The sequence below is a fragment of the Megalopta genalis genome, chromosome 2 (assembly GCF_051020955.1).
Source record: "Megalopta genalis isolate 19385.01 chromosome 2, iyMegGena1_principal, whole genome shotgun sequence".
Lineage (NCBI taxonomy): Eukaryota > Metazoa > Arthropoda > Insecta > Hymenoptera > Halictidae > Megalopta > Megalopta genalis.
Window position 1 is genome coordinate 24,706,595 of NC_135014.1, and position 9,998 is coordinate 24,716,592.

The 9,998-nt window shown below is 41.7% G+C and overlaps 1 long non-coding RNA gene across 2 annotated transcripts; it reads left to right on the forward strand.

Annotated features, from left to right (window-relative positions):
• The first annotated feature begins 562 nt into the window (after nt 1–562).
• LOC117220579 (uncharacterized) lies at nt 563–9,317 on the forward strand. 2 transcript variants are annotated; one of them, XR_013032712.1, is made up of 2 exons: nt 563–7,081; nt 8,895–9,317. It is a non-coding gene; the product is annotated as an uncharacterized LOC117220579 (long non-coding RNA). The 2 variants fall into 2 exon arrangements; XR_004490304.2 differs by having other exon boundaries at nt 563–7,066.
• The last annotated feature ends 681 nt before the right edge of the window (nt 9,318–9,998 follow it).

The window sequence follows — 9,998 nt, forward strand, 5'->3', positions numbered from 1 at the left end:
GAAATAACATTAAAATAATTATTTCAATAAATAAGTTGACAAAGCATTTCGTAATTCATTTGATAAATTAAGAACGCAAAGATAATTAGATAGAGTGGAGCTTATACTCGCAGAGGAGTCGCCGGAAGTTGCAAATCATGCTCGTGTTTTCGATACGGTAAACGAAATGGCTTGGCAAAACGTTCGATGTCGGCAATAATAGTGAACGCTCGTTTTATCGCAAGTTTCGTCGATTTATTTCGTTTCTCTATTGAAAACCGACCATGATTTGTAGCTTCTGTTGATTCCCCTGCAGTATAAAGCTTCGCTCTATCGAACATGTGATGCAATTTAGTTTTATTTCACGTGCTCTTTTCTCTTTTCTCTTTTCTCTTACAGTAAATTCTCTCTAATTGTTCTTCGGCTCTTGAACAAAAAAGTGGACAATTTGAGAAGAGGAGATACGATTATTTGAGGTTATGTCAAATAACCTAAAATAACCGCTCGCGTCTCGTTGTTATAATTGTTGACAAACGGCAACTATAAAAATGAGCCACGAGGCTCATATAATGCGCGCAATAATCGTATCCCCTATTTCCAAGTCGTCCACTTTTGTTTACGAGCCGAGGAACAATCGGGAAGAATTTACTGTATTTTACTGTAATTTACTGTACCGATCGAAAATCCACGAATCATCGTCTCGATTTCTCAGTGGATTCACAGTTCCATAGTCGGAATCTTGTTTCAGAAATTAGAGTAAATTCTCCTAGAGAATGTTCGAAATGATCGGAATTAAAACCGGCAGAGAATAATAAGATTCGATTCTTTGGGCCTAGCAGCTCGTTTTTATAGAAACTCGGGCCAGTCGGCAAAAAAGACTGCGACCAGCATGCCGGCGCACATTAATACGAATACATAATAATGCTATTGTGTCTTAATTTTTTTATTTCTAATTTGTTGCCACGATTCGAAGGCAATTCGGAGGCCACGTGAAACGATTCGAAGGCAATTCGGAGGCCACGTGACACGATTCGAATGCAATTCGGAGGCCACGTGATACGATTCGAGGCAATTCGGAGGCCACGTGACACGATTCGAAGGCAATTCGGAGGCCATGTGACACGACTCGAGGCAATTCAGAGGCCACATGCCACGATTCATGTACCCAGTTGTAAACGCAATGCCGCATCACACGCGTGACCGACTCTGTCGAGCCTTAGCATCGGCGTAGCAGTGAATTACATAGGCGCAGGACTAGCACAGAGCAATTCACGGCAGCCCGAAATTTGGCGCTACCGGTAGAAATGACCGGTATCTCGCGTCGATAATTAATCTCCCGGTATTTAAATATAACAGCGAAATCCGCGTCCCAGAAAGCGTGCTCCAGATGATAGAACGCATAAAGAAGCGGATCGAAGTAAAGCGGCGGAGCGGCATAGTTAATGGCTAAATCGTGTCACGGGTTTCGTCGTGCGCGCACAATCTGTAGATTCACGCCCGCACGGCCACATGGCGCCTCGGTTCAATTGGCACGCATATTGGAATTCTATTAGCGAGATTACCGACAGTAATTGCTCGGTTTGGCGCAATATCGCACGCTCGTCTGTGCCTAGCCAACAGGCTAGGCGAGCGTCAAACGCGGATTAAGCGCGCGTCTTGCGTCGCGCGGATCAAGTAAGCCGGCTGTATTATACTACGATCGCGGTAGTTACAGCTGGGACCTTCGATATCCCTGCGTCCTGGTAACACCGGGGATAACCTGTAAACGTTCGATCGAAGCTGCTCCTCGATCACTCGATGCAACGGAAAACGCGCGCGCTTGTCCGCTCTGCCCGCCGCGCTGCAATAGCGGTTGTCACTTATTTCACCGAAATTCCGATGAATTCCATTTGCACCGTTATTGCTTGATTTCCGGGGTATATTTAGAAAACCCATTCACCGCTGCCTACGGGAACACGAAGTGCCGATAAAATCGAATGAAAATTGCGCGCCGGTGTTTACATCGACGGGAATTTAACATTTCCTCGTGAATACGCGCTTCCGCGAAGCTTTTTCATTTGGAAGTCGAGCTTTTCGACGCGATTGTCCAGTGATCGATAGGAGAAAGAGCTTTTTGGGGAGTTTTTTTTTTAGCGGGAGGTGTAATTTTTAGACTGGGTTTAGGCGAGTTATAATTTTTGGAGCTTGTTTTGAGAATGTCGAGAGGACGATTTATTTTATTTGTTCTCTGCGACGTCGCGTAATTGTGTGCACTGATGTATTTTATTATATGTATACTATTTACCATATTATATTTATATACTATTTATTATATTTTATTTTATAGTCACATTCACTGTTTTCGAAAAGAAATTTTATTCCGCCGCGTTTCATACGTAAACGTTTATCCAGAAATTGCTCAAATATTTACACGACTATGAGAGTTGCGAATTAAAATGACGTGCTCGCAGTTCAAAGCGTCGAAAGCAAAATTGACGTTGTTACGTTCTGAACAGAATTCGAGGTGAGAAATTATTCAGAGGGTGTGACATAAATTACCCAGAGTTTCGAGTATGTTAGTAGCACCCAGATGAAACGTGACCAAAGTGTTCGGAAAGCATCATTTAATTATTAAATATATTTAATTATTCCGCACATAATCAACCCCTTGACATACTTCGACGAGTCTGACTCGCGATGGTGATTTCTAATAATGACCTGTTCAGTATGAACGTTTCTCCGTTTTCTGAAAACGAAATAAAATTCAGTTCTCCCGTCATTAATGTTTAAACGCTGAAATAAACGTAGGCATACTGTATAAATATCAATTTTTTCCTACCCTATGAAATTATTAGACTATGTTACAGTCGAAAAAATTTAATCGTCGTAACTGTGAAGATGATAATGGTACCGCAAGGGGTTAATAAAGTTAAGAAATTTTTATGGACTAACATAGAAATTAAATTTTAAGTAATTTCATTATCGGCAGTCAAAGTGTCAATATTACAATAAATATAAATTTTCTTTCTCGCGTGGAAATTCGTTGACGATCACGACGTACGGGAGAAACGAGGGGGCGATTGCACCGGATTCCAGTATTTATTGTTTCGCGCGTGAAAAACAAGGAGGAAAAATCTGGGTGAAAGACGTAGAAGGGCAAAAAAGGTTTTCCGTTATCAGATAGAATTCTAGCCGGGTAAAAAATCCGAGAGGGAAGAGGGCTTTAGCTCGCGCGAATCTGTCCGGTAAGCGTTTTTTTCCGTGACTCTGACACGGGGGTTGGGGGGCGGGGCGGGGGTGAGCGTCGACAGAGTTTCCAGTTATGGCGGAAATTTTTATATAATCCGGGAGCCAGACTCGAGGACAGGAATTTCGAGAAAAAAAAAGAACGAACGGGAGGGAAAAAATCGCGGGCCGCCCTCAACTTCGAAGTCCCGCGCTCTTACGACCAGTAAATCGTTTTCTAGCCTTCGATATCCGCGAACTTACAAGTTTCGCTTCTTTCCTCGGCGGAACGCGTTATTCGTCGTGTTTCAACGTCGCCTTACCCCCCACGGCCCTTCTGCCACGTTCTCTTTCCTTTCCTTTCTTTTTTTTTTCTTCTTCTCTCGTCCGTATCTCTGCCTTCGACTTTCATTTCCTAGCCGTAGGAACTTTCGATTAAATTTTCACAGAGGAACTCTCGCGCGCGAGAGAGTAACGCTCGCCCAAGTGGCCCGAGTAATTTCAACCCGAATGCCTCGATCCTTTGACGCTACTCGCTGCGACTAATGTAACTTGTGCATATTCAGATTCGCGATTCATGGTGTACTGGGTGGTTCGGAAAAATCGGCGGTGCCCGCCGGATCCCGTCATATGGGACGTTTCACGATCTCGTGGTTTGTCTGAAGAGGGTGAGACTGATTTGAGCCGCCTTGAAGCTAACACGGTGCAGGTCGATTTTTGTTTGCTGGTTTTTATTATTAATAAACAGTTTTATTATTCATAAATTTGTTATTGATAAATTATTATTAATATTAAATATTAAAGTATATATGATTCAATGTTCCACTTGATTTTTTAAAATCATTTTAAGTTAAAGTTTCAAAGTGACTTTCATAAAAGAGTCGAAACGATTCTTCGATGTTATTGCATTTTACAGAACATTTGATTCATCCCTCGTTATTCACAAATTAACTTTCACTTATACCATTTCTGCTTTCAAGGGCTCGTTTGATGATCGTTGATATGCAAAGTTATAATTAGACTGCTGATTTCGCAGAATAAAAATTCTCTATCTTGATTGCTATAAACAGTAGTGAAATAAAAAATTGATTCTCATTCTTAACATCTTGGAAAGTTTGAAAGTGATCCACTAGTAGAATAAGTTCTTAAAAATCCCAGTCTAGTCTCAGCACACAGCATAATAATTTAAAAATCTACAACTTTCGTTTGCCATATCATTTCAATATTTTACAAAGCAGACATGTTGCGCTCAATTATATCTTTCTCTTCAATCACTCTTTCTTTTTCTTTATTTTTTATCTCTCTCTTCACTCACTCTTTCTTTTTCTCTATTTTTTATCTCTCTGTTCACTCACTCTACGTTTTCCTCTATTTTTGATCTCTATTTATTTATCTCTTTCCTTTTCTTCACTCACTCTTTTTTTCTCTCTATCTTTGATCTTTCTCTATTTATCTTTCTCTTTCTCTTCACTTACTTTTTTTCTCTATTTTTGATCTCTATTTATTTCTCTCTCTTTTTCTCTCCTTCTCACTCACTCTTTCTATTTTTGATCTCCCTCTATTTATTTTTCTCTCTCTCTCTCCTTTTCTCCATTCACTCTTTCTCTTTCTCTTTATTATCGATCTCTGTTTATTTATCTCTCTTACTCTCCTTTATCTTTTTCTCCATCTCCGTTTCTCTTTCTCCGCCCCTATTTATTTCTCTCTTGTTCCATTTCCGCCCGTTTCTCTTCCTGCGTCTATTTCTCTCTTCGCCCGTCTCCGTCGCCTCCTATTCCCCTCATTATCCGTCTTTGTCTCCGTCCGTTTCTCTATCTCTATTTCTCTTCCTCCGTCTATTCCTCCCCGTATTTCTGTCTCCATCTTTCTCTCTCCCTCTCACTTCGCCCCCTAACTTTCTCAACCTATCCGCCTCTCCCTCTTTCTCTCCGTCTCAGTCTGTTCCCCCCACTCCCCCCGGAGCCGCTGAATTATCTCGCGGTTCCTCGCTCGCGGGGCCACAGATTTTCATTTCAGATCTGGCTGCGGCACAGCAGCGCGGAGGAGAAAATAGAAGTCGGTTCCCGTTGATTTCAATCTGTTTGACAGCGCTCCGCTCGCTCCTTCTCGCATCCAGGAGCGTCCCGGCGCGCGTCCCGCCGCAAGCCTTGTCGCAAGCCGAAGACAACGAGAGACAAGATCCGCGACGCGGCCGTCCGTTATCGCGCCGCGGCATCTCCACGGCTATTTGCTCGTCCCTCTTTCCCGATCCCTGCACTCCGAACTTATTGGTCCAGCTCCGAGGATCGTTCCTCGAAGGACGTTCGACGCGCAATTACGAGCGAAAGTTCGGCGAGCAGGTCCTCCGGGAACTACGGGACGTCGGACGTCCGACGTCCGATTTGTCGACCGCGGCGATGTCTTGTTTTCCTCCTGCCGTGCCGGCGGCTGCCCTCCCTCCCCGCTGCGGAATCCTTTTATCGCGACGCTTCGCGAAACATAAACCGGGATTCTTCTTCTGCAGTTGCCGCGTCCTAATCCTCCGCTGAATTCGCGGCGAGCTCGGAATGATCCGCGAAACGGGAAAACTTCGCGGCGACGTCAGGGAAGTTCGTTGGCTGGGGTTCTCGCGAACCGGTTGATCCGGAAAAAATGGTTTGCGTTGCGCGACGGACTCGACGATCCGGGCGATGTTGTTTCGCATCCTTTTTTGGCAACGTGGTGTGTTCTATGTATTGGCGCCAGTTGCCTTTCGTAAATCAGTAAATTCTCCCGAGTTTTGTTTCAGCTTGCGAACATTATAATATACGTACGATATAATTGCGTAAAATTGTATTAAATATTGTATAATATATATGTAATGTTGTATAAAATGTTACAATATTATTGTGAACATTATTCGAGCCTCGTGCCTCGTTTTTATAATTGTCGACGACCGGCAACTTTAAAAATGAGCCGCGAGGCTTGAACAATCGTATCTCCTTCTTCGAGATTGTCCGTTTTTGTTTACAAGCCGAAGGAAAATTAGGGAGAATTTACTGTATTTTGCATCGCTTTGCGATATTCCTGTTTCTTGCAATCGATGCGGAAGACGCACCCCCTAAGGGGGTGTTCTAATTTAAATTGCGGTGGGATTTTGCTGCGATGAAACTATAACACCCTTTTCAGTCTCATTTACAAGGTTTATTTGTGCATGTTTCGATAAGGTTTAACAATTTAAAAAAAGGTTAAAATCGGTGGCCATAATTCCGATCATTTTATTATTTATCTAGAATGAACAAACGCCTGAGATCCTTGATTTAATTACAGATCTTTCTCAATGATTTTTCAATGTAATAGAAGAAGAAAGAAAAGATATTTTTCACCAATTAAAAAGTTCCTTATAGTGAACACAGAATATTAATATAAAAGTTGCCGCATCATTTTTCAAAGCAATTCTCGCATTATTAATTTGCTGTATATTTACAGAGCTGCTAAAAATGGAAGTACAAAAAAAATCACGCGAAACGAAATTACTATGGGTCGGAATAAATGCCTTAATTTTTTGAAGTTAAACTAGCTGCGAGTGTTTAACACAAAGGGTTAATACAAATGTAAACACCACGGTTAATACAAATAAGTTCTACCAATATGCACCACATTAATTGCATTTAAAAAACTTGCATACATACCGTGCACAAATGCACAAAGATCGGCGGTTTATTTATTACTTTTCCGAACAATAAAACGCACGCAAACGATTGAAACAAATATCTCTATCATACTGACCTTTTATTCCTCTGTCCAGATCCAAAACCCGAGAATCCATAAAAAAGCCGTGCGAGATGGCGTCGAGACAGATACGGAACGCGGTGCCCGTCGAGCGAACCTCCGTTTACCATTTTCACGTCGCATCGTCCGAACGGTAGGAATATCGAGAGCAAGTACCGTTCAGCATTTTCTTTTTGGTTTTAATGTTTTGTCAAGATTAAACCCGCCGTCTCCCGTTTTTCTACGTACGATTAGCTCCGGCGAGCCGGAAGGCGATACCGGTATCGATATTACTCGGCTTCGATATTATCAACGAACCATTTTCTACAAAAGCAGTACATTCCCGTGGAAGGGGTTTTAATGCGGGGATCCACTCCCACGGGTTTCAGTTTTCGATCGGAGCCGGACGCGTGGAACCGGGCTCCATCTCGCGCCCCTCGTCGTTCCACCATCTTCTATCCGCCATAGTAATCGTTTCTCGAAAACCATTTAACCGAGTATCCTCCCTACGGCCGCGCCGTTTTCAAGTGAATTTTCTGCGAGAGAAAATTATCAGATTTCTATAGGTCTTTATGGAAATTACAATTTGCGTAGCTTAGCTCGGGAATATCGCGGGAATGATTCATTTTTATTGGCTCTCTGCAATGTCGCGCGATTTTCATCGTTGATTTATTTTAATCTATTTCAGTCTGTTTTTATTTTTTATCATTTTCATCGTTTTCGAAAAGATGTAATTCTGCCGCATTTATTGTGCAAATTTTTATCTGGAAATTGTGGTCTGTTGTTTCACAGTTACGTAAATGTTTGCGTGATTTATTAAAACCGTGGATTGAAATGTTGGGCATTCGAAGCATAGAAATATATAAAAATCGTTTAATTTGAGCAGGTTTTTTCTGTCGGCTCGCATCGCTTTCAAGTGATTTTTACGAGAGAAAATGATCAGATTTTTATAGATCCAGAAACTCGTTCAGGGATATTTCAAGAAAATCTAATGAAACTTCTCGACGTTTATTTGTTCGTTATTCAATATATTATATATTAATACAATATTTAATACATTTGTTTCTTATTTAATTTAATATATCATTTAGTATAGTTTTCTTCGGTGTATCCTGACATCCTTAGCATATTATGTATAAAAAAGCGTTATAGTGGGGTGAAGCTAAACTGTGCAAATTCGACATACTTGAAATTCGAATAAATTCGAAATATTCGAAATATTCAAAATTCGAAATATTCGAAATATTCAAAATTCGAAATATTCGAAATATTCAAAATTCGAATAAATTCGATTAAATTCGAAATATTCAAAATATTCAGTATATTAAAAATTCGAATAAATTCGAGCAAATTCGAATAAATTCGAGTAAATTCGAATAAATTCGAATAAATTCGAATAAATTCGAGATATTCAAAATTCGAATAAATTCGAAATATCCCGTCGTTCCCAATTAACATGTTGTGATGTCCAACAAACGCCAATAAAAAAAATCGGCTTTTCGATTACTCTAAATCCTTCGATCCGTCGACGAGACGATAGCGCCACGTTCGGTATCGCGGAACGTTGATTTGTGAGCCCGGCCGGCGACATTATTTATAATTTGCGGGTATTAATAACCGACACACGCGTGCCTACCCGTGGATATGCGCAGATCATGCTGCGGCCTTTTTGCTCGCATCTATCTCTGGCCTATCGGCGATAAATTCTCCTTTTGTATCGACGCCGCGCCGGAGTAACGTAGCTCTGCCGGGTCTAGCCCGCCGCGTTCCATTTACGCAAAAATACGGTTCTGATTCGCGTGGGAACGGCCAGGCCCCGATGAAGAGAACCCGATTCCCCGGGAAATTGATAACGTAAACAATAGCCCTCGCCGCTCGTAAAACTATGCGATTGTTTCGTAATACCCGTTGCCAGCGAAATCTGGGAACATTTTCATCGGATGTTAATTATTGTTATCGTTGATTCGCGAATTTTCTTACAGGTCTGTTCCTTGTCCCACGGACTGCGGTGGCCGGGTCCATTTGGGCCCAGAGCTGGAGAAATTGCTGTTCGAATATCAGCTTTTCTGTTGAATAAATTTTTCGTTAATTTTATTATTTTGGTTTCTTTTGAGATGCTTCTTCTTGTTCTTCGGCTTCTTCTGTTTGCGTTAAACTGATTGTTTCGTCTCTTTTTAGCGACTTCTTCCTTTTACGTTCATATAACTCTTTTCATTCGTTTTAGCAATGAAATTAATCTGAATAATATGTATGTCTATAGAGTATTAATTAGTATGCGAGTTCCAATTTCCGTTGACGATTTAATTAGGAAATGATAAACAAATGGAATAGTTTGTAAGAAACATGGTGTTATCTTTGTGTAAAATAACAATTCTGCGCATGAATAAATTGCTGAAAAATTCGTACACGAGTCAGGTCATTTATACCCCATGTTTAAATTAGGAGAAAATTAGAAAAAAATGTCGAGAAAGTTAGAAAAATTGTAGATAATAAATTGTAGAAATTATGCTTCGAATTAATGGATCGCGTTCGAGATCTTCGTAAAGAGTCCGACAAGATATTACGTGGGGGGGAGTCGAGGGGTTAAATCGAACAAGCTAAATGAAACAGCCAGTCCAGGATCCGTTCAAATTCATTCCCATAGCCGAGATTCCAAGCATCATATCCGCCTTGGTTTCCCGTAATACTCGTCGGGTTCTCGATCTCGATCGTCCCGAAAGAACATCCGTCTATCCTGAGAATCCTTTTGCTCGATTGATCGGACGCCCGGCCGGCGATGATTCGCCGCCGACAGAGTCGGCCGATTAATTAAGAAGAAAGGAAGGATCTTTAATCTCGGTATGCGGGCGATCACGGCAATATCGAATCGGCGATCGAGCGCACAAAGGCGGTCAATTCGTCGAAAGCTCGCCTCCTCGCAGACACGGAGAGGAGGCTTGTCAGCCACTTCCTGACTAATTGCCGGCGGGTTCGCCGTTTCTCGGAAGTCCCGTGGAAATATTGCTTCCGCAGGTCGAAGTACCGAAGTCTGACCTCAGGAAGACACGGGCCTATTTCAGTGCAGAGAATTGAGGTCGTAGATCCTC